The following is a 14,724-nucleotide window of genomic DNA, read 5'->3' on the forward strand; positions in this document are numbered from 1 at the left end:
TCATTATAAAATAGCATGATGCCCTTCCGTGCCATTGTTGTTTGTATAGCGGACACTTGTATCATTACTCGATAATGAGCTGATAGATGAGCATTATCGCTATATCTTATCTTAAAACTTAAAAACAAATTGGCCTTTCAGCAACAAAAGTGCCCTTTTTTCATACTCTTGCCCCTCCAGTCAAAAATCGCTCCGGCGCCCCTGAATATGCGTCCTAAACGCTGCAGATTGTCAGACAAACGTTTTGAAATGCTTGTTTTTCTGCAAGGAAATAACTAATAGGCTGAGCAGCTAATTACAATAGAGTCTCAAAACATAATATCTGCTCTTTATTTATAGCTATTGTTAGCCTGAACTTGGTTGAAATATTTCCGTTTTATGAGACGCTGGCAAAAAATAGCGCTAGAAATTAGCGCTGACGCCGTCAATTTCTTCATGAGCTTACGCAGTCCTTTACGCCGTAAAGTTTTTAGGCAATTCGCGCTGACGCTGACGCCGTCAAATTATTTCAATGACGCGTACAACACTGATCGTAATGATACGAAACAACAACAAGAATAAACAACAACAACAAGAATAGTTACGTAACAATAAGAATAGGCTTTGGAATTTTTTTTTTGTAAACAAAACCAGATAAACAAAATATAAAGTTGTGAATCCACGTTTTTATGAAAAAAATTGAAGCTATAATACGGTTCTGCTAGGGGATTCGTAGAACTTGCAAAATGTTGAACATGCTCCTTACAAATATCTCTCTTGATCCATCTTGAAGCATTTGTAATCCCATTAGATCCAGGAGGAGCACACAATAAATGAAATAATTGCGGTACTGCTTCCTCGGAAACAGAAGTCTAAGGAAGATAAAATTTCTAATCCCATTATTGACGCAAACAATGAATACGAAGTCCTTTTCTCCTGAGAAACGATTTGGCCCACTAAGCGTGTGCCAGTTTTGAAGACTAATCTGATATTTTTAGCCACGGTTGTAACCAGGGCTGGATTTCAGCCGAACGGTCCAGAGCGCCGCTCCGGAAGCTCGATCAAAAAGTTGACTTGTCCGGAAAGCGTTCCGGAAGCGCAAATATTTTATTCTCTTAATATGCTTTGCCATGTTCAGCAAAAGTATATCTATAAGAGTCGACCACGTTAAATCGTGTATCCACTCTGACAATATATCTTCGTACCAGTCTTGACGGAAGCAAACCTGTGAATGTATTTGTAGATCTTGTTGAGCTCGCTAGTCTTACGGCGAATGGCATCTTTGATTCCATGAAAAGCTGCCTAAAATCATATTGCACGTCTACAACATTTTTATATTCTTGTTTCATTGGTGTTGTATGTGATGTTAGGTCGCAAAAATGGTGTGACAAAATTGCTTCGTGATGAATTTCCAGACATTGTGGTGTGGTATTGTGCAAACCATAGATTGGAACTATCGGTTCGTGATGTTGTAAAATCAGTCAGTAATGTGAATCTATTTCGATCTTTCATGGACAATCTCCATAGCCTTTACCACGCTTCTCCCATGGGCGCCGGAAAGGGGGGGGGGGGGGGGGGCGGATTCCCCCTGCCCTCAATTTTTCTGTAGATGGAGGGGCAAGGGGGGCGATGGTGTCCTTTTAAGGTCATGTAAGCTACTGCACACTTTGCAAGATAACAATTTCTGCTATTTGCTTTAAGCCTAATTAAAATCTTTCATTTTTGCCTAAAAAATAATATTCAGTTATTTACGGCACAAAATTCTGTAACACAGTAGGTTGCATCATTATAACACATAGCATGATGCTCTTCTTTGTATACCGGACACTTGTATCATTACTCGATACTATAGTGAGCTGATAGATGAGCATTATCGCTATATCTTATCTTAAAATTTAAAAAAAAACCTGGTTATTCAGCAACAAAAATGCCTTTTTTTTCATAATCCTACCCCCCCCCCCCCCCAGTCAAAAATGTTCCGGCGCCCCTGGCTTCTCCTAACAATAGCAGAGAATTGGATGAATGTGCAGCGGATGTTGAAGTGCAGTTGTTGAAAATCGAAAGGGTACTGGACACACGTTGGGTAGCCTCGGGTTTCTGCACAGTTAATGCCGTCTGGAATGATTTTCCAGCACTTGTCGAACTTTTCAAAAAGGGAACTATAGTAGCGACACAAGAGATTCTCGGGAACGTGGGAAGTATCAAGGACTTTTGTCGAAGATAACATCCACGGATTTCTTGTTGGACTTGCCTTTGATGTACGAATCCTCGCAAGAATTATCCGAAGTAGCCTAAGCCTCGAACTGCAAAACAGAGCATGTACTATTTGGGATGCAGATAACAACATTAACAATCTTGCAAGTTATTTGAAACACGTAGCAACGAATCCGGACGACATTATCGCATTGCCAAGGATGCTGAAGAAAACTTAGAGTTCAAAGGTGTGGAATTGTATGTAAACAATTGCAGAAATAGCCCGCTAATCAATCCCCGCATCTTCTATCATCACTTACGAAGTTCCATCCAAGATCGCTTGTTGAATTCAACAGACTTGTCATTTATAAACAGCTGCAAAATACTTGATTTAACTAGGCCAGAGGACACGGTAATGACACAAGGAGAAAACGAAATCATTGAAGTGGCAAAAAGATTGCGCTTAGGTGAACGCAAAGTGAGTGGACTTCGTGAATATATACAGTAACTACGAAAAGAAGATCCCAGAGTCTTCAAAATTTGATAACGTCACTAAAATCTTCCATTTTCATCGAGCAAGTGTGAGCGCGGATTTTCACAAATGAACCTCATACTGCCATCTGACCGTGCTTCTCTACACACTATGTAACTGTTTCAAGTTTACTCTTTACTCTGTACGAATGGTCGGTCCTCCACTGAGAAAGTTTTCATCAGCGAAGTATGTTGGATCCTGGTTGCGCCAGGGACGTAACCCAGCAATTGAGACCCGAAGTCACCAGAGGTTTTATGGTTTTGAATAGGGCAAGGTATGGAGTGATGAGCCACTTTTTCACATTAAAAGCTATAATTGATTAACTAATTACTCTATGATGACGAAATTTCAGCACAACATAGTGTGATCACTTCAGTAGCCTATATTGTGTAAAAAATTCAACCACATATAATTATAGGATCAACAAAAATATTTGACATTGGCAGTGATCAGAGTGGTTCAAGGGTGCAAACGCGTTTGGACCCTTGAACCACCGGGTATGGACCCTTGAACCACTCTGATAAGTTTGACCTTAAAGATGTTTAGAGCAAACTTTTAAGATACAATAAATACACTGTCAAATGCACACACTGCTAACAGTTTGCAGAAATAGATTAAGCGATATTAAACTACGAAAAGTCGGTTCAAAACTTTTTAATGTCGACTGTTTGTATTGTCGTTCCTGCAAGTGGTGGGGGGATGACAAAAACAATTGCTGAGGTATCACCAGCTTCGCTAGTCATTTTATAATATTTTACACTCCACTTACAGTACATAATAATTTCTAAAATAAATGAAACATGTTTATTGTCCCTCAATTAGGCATTGTGCTAACCCATGAACTATGGTTCAAGAGACAATACTTTTAGTAGATCATGGGTCAGAACTGTTGGTGACAAAGTTCCATCTTAGCTTTACTTAATTAGAATGAAGTAAAGTCTAAATGAACCGTACTAAATCCTGCACTATATAGCCCACTACAATTTCTGAATTTTATATCTCGATGCTAGCTGTATTTAAGTTTCTGTAAAGCTCCAAAACATCAACGATGAAAAAACTCACTACCTTCCAAAACCACATCATGAGAAGCATGACCAACAAAAGGCTACTTGATCACACAAAAATAGAAGATCTTCTATCTATGACAAAACTACATCCAATTGCAGCAATAATAAAATCAAAAGTTTTAAAACTGTTCGGCCACACTAAAAGATCACAATTCGGAATCAGCAAAGTTTGCACAGAAGGCAAAGTAGAAGGAAAAAGAAAACGTGGCAGACAACCAAAACGATGGCAAGACAACATTCAATCATGGACCGGACTCCACTTGACGACACTGGGCGAGTTGGCTCAAAATCGCCACTCTTGGAAACAAATAAGCCAATGCATGTTGATGCGCAATCTGCCGCAGGCGGAGATAACGACTGATGAAAGCTCCAAACGCAAATGAGAAATTTCACAAAAACACCTCAAAATCACACCCCACCCTCTAACTTGCAAAATTTTAAAAGATTCAATCCAGAACTTTCCAAAAAATACTATTGAACTAAATGCAACTTATTTAGTTAATAAAAAATCTACTATAAGGTTTTATTCGAATTTGGAAGAGGGTGTGTCACGTTTTCTTCCTATCTCTTACCAGGAAAAAGACTTGGAAAGGTTCAATGACGTAGTTTAATGGGTTAAACCGAAAAGCAGTCAATTAAATTCACGGATAGTTCTACTGGTGAAATGATATATGAAAACGCTTGAAGGACTCCAACGAATGGTTCACCACTTCCAACAATTAATCAAAGTAACAGTAAACAGCAATAGATTCCAAGGCTTGCGACTATTGATCAAGTTTAACGTAATCCACTCACAGCTTCTCATACGATTCTAATTTCAATCAGAAATTATATTAGCATCAACTTTGTTTTACTCGTATTCAATACTTCAACTCTTGATCAACAATAATCTTTGCTTCTATTAACAACTGTTACTATTACAGCAATGATCTCTCATAACCAACTGATCATAATAATCAACTCATCATAATACAACTCCCATAATCACATAATCAACTCAATAATAATCATTACGCAAACTACACCACTATCTATAGAAAGTTGTTTCGGTCTAGTAACATCGAGAAGGTTACGTAATGTTGCATCACACGAACTCATCGTTCGGTCACGTTGCACTGAGCGGCGTAAACAAGCAAGTTTAAAGAAGACTCTAGATCTGCACGTAGCAATTGAATGACCTAGAATACACGTTACATAATACAGATTTCGTAATCAGAGGTTACCTCAGGATAATGACCGATGATAACCTATAGCATAAGAATTTTACAATCAAAACAGCACGCTCGATCGAGATACAAGCAGCCCGTCGCAAGACCTCGCACATTGATTGTGACAGGGTGGCTCATGGGTCAGGTATGGTCATGGGTCCATACCTTCCCCTACAATAAATGTTTTAAAAATTGTACTTGTAGGCTATAACTTGTATTTTTTTTTTGTGTTATTGTTTTACTAAAATACGAATATTTGCACTGAACAACGCTATACCATCTATAAACCATGATACTTACTTCAGCAACGTTTTAAACAAGTACATCACGTGTGTTGTTTCAAATTCTTATATAAGGGCATAATTCTGAATCTCTTCTACGGCACCTAGCGCATTTGGAAAGTAAAAAAACTAACGTTCCGGAAGCTAATCTTCTGGAAATCCACCACTGGTTGTAACGTTAGTTTCGTCTACATTGTACACAGATTCAGGACCAAACTTGCAATTATCAAGTACCTACTTGATAGTAGACAAGAATAGTTTTCAAAAAATGTGCTTACATTGTGCCTGTTGAAGCTAGTTGTGCGACTGAGAGAAGTGCTTTCTGGAGTACGGAGAGACAAGTCAGGGTGGCGCCTCATGAAGCCATACAAGCAATCACTTCCAGCTTCTTTCATCTCATTCCAGGAAGTTGGAATTTTTAACTTAGCTTCTTTGGCATAGGCCTATTGATAAGCTAATGTTTTTACTTCTTTAGTGCACAAGCCATAATAAAGTGTCGATGCTTTCAGGAGATACTCAGCAAGAAGATTCTCATGATTTTCATCAAAAACTGATCTGTTATTAAAATATCCATATTTTGATAGTGTTACATTTTATTCAGTGCTTGAACCCAGTGCTTCACTGCGATGTTTCATACAGTACTTTTGCAATGTTATATGTAGGATCCCAAATTCTTTGGCAACAGCAAAGCATGGTCTTTTATCGACAAGAACTTCACCCATTGCTCTCTCCATAACATCTTTAGGTTTTTGGTCGCAGCGGTAAACCATAATCTCTTCGTGGGAAAATTGTAACATAAGATTTCCGGATCCGTTTGTCTGTATGTAATGACCGAAAAAGAAACACTCTTCTGAAACGTCTATTCAAAAAGTGTATTTCTGTAAAATTAGCCTGCGGATATCGAAAATGGGGTGCAACGCGATACACCACTAAATACTTGTCACTACAATCCAAACTACTTAGATAAAGACTGAATTTTCGTCCAGCTGGCAAGCACTAAGCAAACAGTTAAATATGCGACTAACTTTCAAGCAACCATTTTACGAATCGTCGTCGTCGTCGTCTGAGCTTCTGGGGCCGAGGGTCTATCCTTTTACCACCCCAGATTCACGATGTTCCCGGACTACACTGGAAGGCTGCTAGAGAGCAGCCAGTCTTTAGTTTCATCATCCATGACGCGCAGACCTTCCACTCCGTTAGGTGGCTTGAAGATGGTACAGTCATTGATGATGTGGTCTGCGGTCTGTTCCTCGGCACCACATTCACAGGAGGAGGAAGAAGCCATTCCCCATTGGTGCATGGTTGAGCGGAAAAGCCCGACGCCCGTACGGAGACGGTTGAGGCGCACCCATGCCTGTCTTGGTAGTGTTAGACCGATGGGGCGTGTGTCGGCGTCGGGGATGAATGAATGGAGTCTGGTGGTGCTTGACCTCCATTCAGAATGCCATTTATGGTCCGCCCAAGTAGCCGCAGAGATGTCTTGTTCGTCAGCTTCGTTGATCAGAAGCCGAGCGGCTGGCACGAATGGGTGTCTTGATTTCAGTCGGCGGGGTGCCCGTTTGGGAAGGCAGAGATCTTGTGGTGGAGAAGATGATTAGGCTCCAGTGCCCGTCGACCGAGGGACAGAGCGGCTTCTTCGCGACGAAGCTCAGCAGGTTGGATGCCAGCGAGAATGGGGAGATTGTCCAATGGTGTGGGACGCAGGCATCCGGTCACTGTGTGCAGGGCGCTGTTTATGGCAGTGTCGATGTTGTGGCAGTGAGCACTGCGGCACCAGACAGGTGCACAGTACTCTGCTGTAGAGTAGACAAGGGCTAAGGCTGCTATTCGCAAAGTGTCAGCCCTCGCCCCCCAGCTAGAGCCTGCCAGGCGCTTCAGTAATGCAGCGCGGGATGTCAGTTTCTTGCGCAGTGACACCAAATGGTGGCGGTATGTGAGCGATCTGTCTAATGTCACCCCAAGATACCTTGGCTCGGGGCAGAAGGACAGAGGTTTTCCGTTGTTGTGGACATGTAGCTCACGATCAGCTTCCCGATTGTGTAGGTGGAAAGCTGCCGCCACAGTTTTGGTTTCGCTGAGTTTCAGTCGCCAGTTCTGGAGATAAGCTGAGATGGTTTGCATGTCCTGGCTCAAGGTGTCTTCTAGATTTTCCCACGACTTTGTGGAGTGGAGAATTGCCAGATCGTCCGCATAAGCGTATTTTGCGGAGACCGTGGTTGGCAGGTCGTGGGTGTAGATGTTGAAAAGAAGTGGAGCCAGGACCGATCCCTGTGGGACGCCGTTTTTCAGGCGTCTCAGTCTGCTTCGCCGTGGGTTGCCGGTGGTGAGGGTGAAGCTTCGATTCCTGACAAGTTCCATGATCATATGGACCATATGTCGGTCAGGAAGCAGGCGAAGCAGCTTGTAAGTAAGGCCGCGATGCCATACAGTATCGTAGGCAGCTGTGAGATCTAGAAAGATAGCGCCGGCCTTCTTTTTTGCCTCAAAGCAGTCCTCGATGTCCTGGGTCAACAGTGTGACCTGATCTACAGTGGATTTTCCGCGCCGAAACCCAGCTTGCTCTTTTGGAAGGAGCGGGTCGATGATTGGGTTGACGCGGGCATAGATCAGTCTTTCGAGGATCTTGAAAGGAACACAGAGGAGGGATATCGGACGATAGCTCTTTGGGTCCTCTGGTGGCTTGTGAGGCTTAGGGATCGCAACTACTAAAGCTCTTCTCCAGATTTTTGGGATTGTGAGGTGGTGCAGGCAGGAAGAGAGGAATCTACGTAACCAGGACTTTAGGGCATGGCCAGCATGGAGCACAAGCTCAGGGCAGATCTTATCGGGCCCTGGAGACTTGTGTGGTTTCACTAGGCGGAGGGCGGTGGCGAATTCCTCTGGAGTGAAGTCTCCAGAGATTGTTTCTTCTGGTGGTGTTTCCACTCGCCATAGGGCAGATACTTCCTTGGCAACAAGGCGGGATGCCTTGCGGTCCTTTGTCTTGTACACCCCGTTCTGCACTAGCTGGGAAGCGATGGCATTAGCAGAAACGGGGCACTGACGAGGGGAGTTTGCTGAGCGCCCAGTGAGGTTGTTGATGATGCTCCATGCTTTGCGGCTTGAGTGTGAGAAGTCGATGGTTTGGACAGCTTCGTTCCACCGCTCAAGCTTCTTTGTGTCCAGCCGCTCAAGTAGTCTGGTGGCGGCGGTGTTAGAAGCAGCACCACTTGTGGCGGCTAGGTATGAGCGGTAGAGAGCTTCACACTCAGAGTCCCAGCATGGTTTATAGCTGGTTCGATGGCCACGTGGTATTGTGGCCTTTTCCGCAGTTATTATGGCATTGCAGAAGTCCTGGTATGCCTCGTCTGCGTTGCATGTTTCAGTCGGTGGTAACTTTGCAGCAGACTCATTGGTCAGGAGGCTGTATTGATTCCAATCGGCTCTTTTGAAGTTCCATCGCTTCACCGGTGAACTCGGGACAGGAGCCACAAGTTTTGGGGCGATGATGAGGGACGGCCGGTGTTGGGACCGCGGGAACTTCTCAAGCACACGTCTATCTGGAAGAGAGCTGTCGACACACGCGAAGGCCAAGTCAGGGTTTGTCCCTGTTCCCCAGCGGCCGGAGTGAAAACTGGCTGGTTCCTTTGGATTGAATAGGAGGGCAAGATGGTTTGTAGAGGCCCAGTCAGCCAGCAATTCTCCGTCGCTGCTTGTGTTGTTGTAGCCCCAGTCGATGTGCTGGCAGTTGAAGTCGCCAGCGTAGAGACTGGGGGAGGGGAACGTTGGAAGGGATGATGGCAACATTCGCGAGGGTGGGGGCTTGTAGATGTTGACGATGTTGTAGTCTGAGATACATATGCACACCCACTCAATCTCGGCATCAGTTGGAGATTGGTCGACAAACGTCCACTTAAGGCTCTCATGCACAAACGTGGCAATGCCGTGCTTCCTGCTTAAGGTAGACCCGGCTAGCGTGTAGTTGGGAATGGCTAGCCTATCTGCAGAAGTGCAGTGGGTCTCCTGGAGGAGGATGACGAGTGCCCGGTTGGTATGGGCAAGCTGCTCCACAACTTTGGTCTTGCTTGTTGTGTAGCCTTCTATGTTGAGCTGCAGAATGGTGGGGCGTCTGAACTTATCAATTGCCCCTTGCAGCTGTGCCGTCCGGGTGGAGGCTCTTTGTTGACAAATTTCGTTTCTCATCTGGTTGAAGGCAGATGGTACTCACAGGGTGGGGCACGAGGAGCCATTTGTCGTCCATCCCAAAATGTTGGACATTTTACGAATGACCAGAATAGATTGCAATATCTCAAACTCACGTACGCAGTTACTGTGACGTCATAGTGAAACATTGTGAAGTAATTCTCAACAGGTATGATCAAGTCTTACGAACGATGGTGCAATCTTGGCTCATTCTTAGGAAAAGTTCCATGACGTAATACGCTAAGATTTAGTAGACCTGAACGGTTTTATATGACGTTTGATTTGGTGAACCATTGTCGGGAACAGTTTTTTACCTCTTTCAGTTTTTCTTTTGTAGGTGCGCATGTTGTAAAGCCAATATTGCTCAAAATACAGTGAAATTAATAGCAGATTTTTGACTTATTACACAGCTAGCCTATAGCCTACAATGAAAAAACATGCAGTTATCATTGTTGATTTAAGTAAGCATCAATAACCTACGACTATTTTGTAAACCAAAATAGGAATATTACTGTTTAAAACAGCTTTATTTAAAATTCAGGGATTTGTTGGAAAAACTTTCCAACATAGGCCTACGCCATCTGCAATTTTCCACCTAACCCCACATGATCTGATCAGAAAAATTCATTAATACTGTAGATTCAAGCTTAGTCTAAGCTCCTGCAAATGCTGTGGTTATTGGAGTTGTACAACACCTACGAGCATTACATAATAAACAAACTTTTCGCTAACCGAACAAACAACTGAACTACAGACTAATTTATATCACCTATGAAAAAAATTAAAAAAGTTCAAAAACACAAAATTTTGTTTTAGCAAAACAACTTCTTGCTTGATCGAACCAAAAAAATATTACGAATAGGTTCAAAGGTCATGTTTCACAAGATGACAGCAAAATTAAAAATATGTAGGGAGTTGAAAAATTGCAGTTTTTCAACTAGCCCCTTTGTCCAACTAACCCCACTCTCCCCTATATACAGGATGGGCCAAAAGTAGGCTTACAGTTATTAAACTTTGACCAATTTGTTGGAGAACAAGTCGAAATGTTGGACAAAATCATCTGGTCAGATGAAGCTTGCTTCAAATTATCTGGTTAAATTTAAAAGTACCCACATGAAAACAATAAATTTACTTTTACACCCAAACCCTACTTTTTACAACTGCAAACCTACTTTTAGCCCACCCTGTATACAAAACTAGCTCTGCCTGAACTTGTGTTTTCCGCAATTCGCAATGAGGAAGAGTGGGGTCAATAGGAAAGTTTTTTTTTAAGTGGTATTTAAAGCAATTGATGAATAACCTGACAACTTGAAGAGGTTTAAATTATAGTATGGTGTATTTAATGAACTGATTTATTGTACAACAAATTAGTTCACAAATTTGGACGCGTATCCGTTGCCACGCATAGACGATCTAGTTCATCGGCTTTCTGTTCATAAGTTTTTCTCAACATTCGATCTCAAAAGCGCCTATCACCAAATCCCTATATCGCTGAAAAGGACAAAATTTATACCGGGTTTGAGGCTTCCGAAAAACTTTGGGAATTCAACATAATCCCTTTTGGAGTAACAAATGGCGTTCCCCAGTTTCGAAAGAAAATGGATGAGATACCGTAGTGAAAACTGATAAATTGAAAAATACCTACCCTTACCTAGATGACGCTACGGTATGTGGGATTGTGGGCGCGACAAAAGTGAGCACGATGAAAATGTCTCTCGCTTTCTTCATTGAATTCAGAAAAGAAATTTTACGTTTAATGAAGACAAAACAATCTCGGCGGTCACAGAAATCTGGATTTAAACGAAATTTATCGGAACCTTTGCCATCCTGGTGTGAGGAGACTTTCCCAACTCGTACTGTTCAACAAGTTACCATTCTCAATGGATGACATAAAGAGGGTGAGTAGTAATTGCAGCATGTGCACAGAATTAAAACCAAGATTTTTTACGCAGGAACAAGGCACTCTTGTTAAAGCTACTCGCCCCTTCGAACGCATGTCGATTGACTTTAAAGGACCATTACCATCCAGTAGTTGCAATGTGTATTTGCTCGTAATAGTTAATTTTTCTCGTTTTCTGTTCTGTTATCTGTGCTTATACATGTGCACCGAAACGGTGATTAAGTGTCTTGATAATCTATTTTCTTTGTGTGGTTTCCTACTTGTGTGCGTACTGATAATGGGAGAAGTTTCGTGTCTAGAGAATTCAAAAGTTACTTCTCTACCAGAGGCATTGCCACCAGTTGTTCTTCCATTTATCATTCCATCGGGAACTCGCAAGTTGAGCGCTATAATGGTATTTGGAAAGCGATACGTTTAGCATTGAAATCTCGGAATCTACCTCCCAGTCGTTGGGAAACTGTGCTACCCGTTGTGATGCATTCTGTTCGGACGCTGTTGTGTACTGCAACTAATGCTACACCGAACGAGTTGTTCTTTCGTTTCGACCGGCGAGCTCCAACTGGGTTATCACTGCCGTCTTGGCTACTGAAACCAGGGCCCGCATTACTGCGCAATTTTGTGGGTTCGAAGAACGATGATCTGGTTCGCCGAGTCGAACTAACCGATGCCAATCCTATGTATGCACCTGTAAGATCTCCAGATGGAAGAGAATCAAGTGTGTCGCTAAGAGACATACCGCCGTGCTCGGACGACACTCCCGGTCAATCTCATTGCCTGCCCTGAACCATTTGTCACGGAGAATTCCCGAATGGAAACTGTTGAGTTTTCTAAATCAGTTTTGGATGTTGGCGATGACCCGAATAACATCGGACTGGATAGGCTACATCTGATGATAACACAAGAAGCTTTGATTTAGACTGTGACGACGCAAACCCCAACATCAGAGAACTAACATCAGAGTTCCAAGAGAACTAACAAAGGTGTCTCACCACTACGATATGGCGATCCCGTTACGTTTTAGGAGAGAAGAATGTTATAAATTTATGTTTATTTTACATAATTATGTTTTTACATTAAGGTTTCTCTGCTCAACGCGCTTTACGTTGATTGTTTTCTCTGTTCGCGCTTCTCGGCTCACTCAGTCTCAGCAAGCCCGTTTTCATAAGAGCTTTTCTTACAGTGTTCAGTTAAAGAGACTTTATGTTGCTTTAACTTCTGATCTTGTGAGACTGACTTACTTCGTTTGTTTTATATTGATGGCTTGTGTTTTGCAGTACTTCATTTCTTAGTTCATTAAAACCTAATAGCATAAATGGTCGTTTCAGTGTCCTCTATCATACAAGCAGCAATAAGCATTGACTCAATTTAAAATTTAATGCAAATTTAAAATAAACAAATATGTGATTTTTGAACTAACTCCACACTTGGAGATAATTGAAAAACGTTAGTTCACTGCAAATTAACTGGCGGATTACTCTTTTTTGAACGGCAAAGCATTTACATGTTGTTGTAAGCAAACATGTTTCTTTGCTTTGCAGTATTGCTTATTATTGCTTATTACTTTGCTTATTATTGTTGACCAAGAACCGATCGAGTTTGTTGAAAATATTAAGTATTTAGGTGTGTATATCACGTCCTCATTATCAGATGACAAGGACATACTGCGACAAGTTAAATCTCTTTATCGTACTGTAAACAAATTAAAAAATAAATATAGCAAATGTTCAGGAAGAGTAAAAAATGTGTTGTTTCGCTCTTACTGTACATCTCTTTATGCTTGTCAACTTTGGCACAATTATCGCCGTTCTTCGATCAATCGAATTAGAATTGCCTATAATGACTCATTTCGAATTCTACACAATATGCCTCGCTTTACTAGTGCACGTGAATGTCAAGTTAATGCAAATGTTACAACTTTTGATGCTCTATTGCGGAAAACAGTTTATGCCTTTGTGCAACGTTATTACAAATCTCTCAATTCTCTTATCATAACATTAATGTCCTCAGACGCTTTCTATAAAACGACATTTTTTAAGCACTACGATGATATGTTGCACATGTCGTCCAAGTGACTCCTTACGTCTTGTCTTTTTGTGTGTTTTTTGTGTTTTTGGTTTTAATATGGACAACCTTGTCTGATACAAATAAATAATAATAATAATAATAGTCCAGCTGATAACCTCTCATAATCAAATCAATTGTGCAAATTATGACAAAAGCATGAAATTTTCACCAGTGTTAGCACATACCATAAGGGTCATTTTAAGATCGGGAAGGTAAGTCAGGTTTGACCTCTGATGACCTTGAGAGGTCAATGACCTCAAAGTGTCAGAATATCGATATTTGGCGTCATTGGTTAATCTTAAAGGTGTGTATGATGTAGGCTACATTGTACAAACCATGCATATGTGTTATAATAAAAGTTTCTACACATTCTACAGAGTGTTGACTGTGTTTGTGTGCTGGTCATTATTATCAGGGTTGCCAGGTTGGCCTTTTTACGCTAAATTTCACAAATTTGTCCCTTTTTGAAGTCGTTTGGCCAAAAATATTTGGGTTTGGCTTTTTGTCCTTCTTTTGGCTTTTTTCATATTGGTTTGGCTCCAAATTCTCTGTTTGGCTTTTTTGCATTTAGCTTACTGTATTTTATAAGATTGACACAACAATGGCAACACTTGTCTTTTATTCTTTCAGTAGTGGTGATTGTTATTTGTTAATGCGCATGTGCAGAGTGTGCACTGGCAGCAAGGATGGAAGTCTTGCACTCTTGCTCTTGTAGTGTGTTAGAAGTTGTATCCACGATTCAGTTGTAGGTTGTTAGTTTGCAGTGCCCACTAAGATCTGCCATGAAACCGAGAGGTGTTGGCTATGCATCATTGAATGAAGACCTCGTTCAGTTCAAGGGACTTCGTCACGCGCCAATGGAACTCGACGTCAACATACTGGATGATGGCGATGGCATAGAAGCTAACCTGAGGAAACACAGTGCTCAGTGGCACAAGAAATGTCGCTTAAAGTTCAACAAAAAATGTTTGACCAGCAGAACAGAGCAGAATCCGCTTCAGGACAACAATTTGGTACCGGTACTCCAACCCTGCGCACACGATCAGCATCTGCCCACATGCTTCCACAGTCAAACGAGCGTATCTGTTTCCTTTTGCAATAAGCCAGCTGGCACCACAGACTTGCACCAAGGAGCTTCAATGGGAATTGACAAAAACGTTCGAAGATGTGCCACTGAAGGAGGACGCTGAACTGCTGACCAACCTGTCTGCAGGAGACCTGATTGCCATCGAGGCAAAATACCATCGGGGATGGGGATAATGGGGATGATACTGGGGATGTTGATAATATTGACCATAACCCTAGCTCTGCTACGGCC

This window comes from Aplidium turbinatum, chromosome 3 (genome assembly GCF_918807975.1).
Source record: "Aplidium turbinatum chromosome 3, kaAplTurb1.1, whole genome shotgun sequence".
NCBI classification, from domain to species: domain Eukaryota; kingdom Metazoa; phylum Chordata; class Ascidiacea; order Aplousobranchia; family Polyclinidae; genus Aplidium; species Aplidium turbinatum.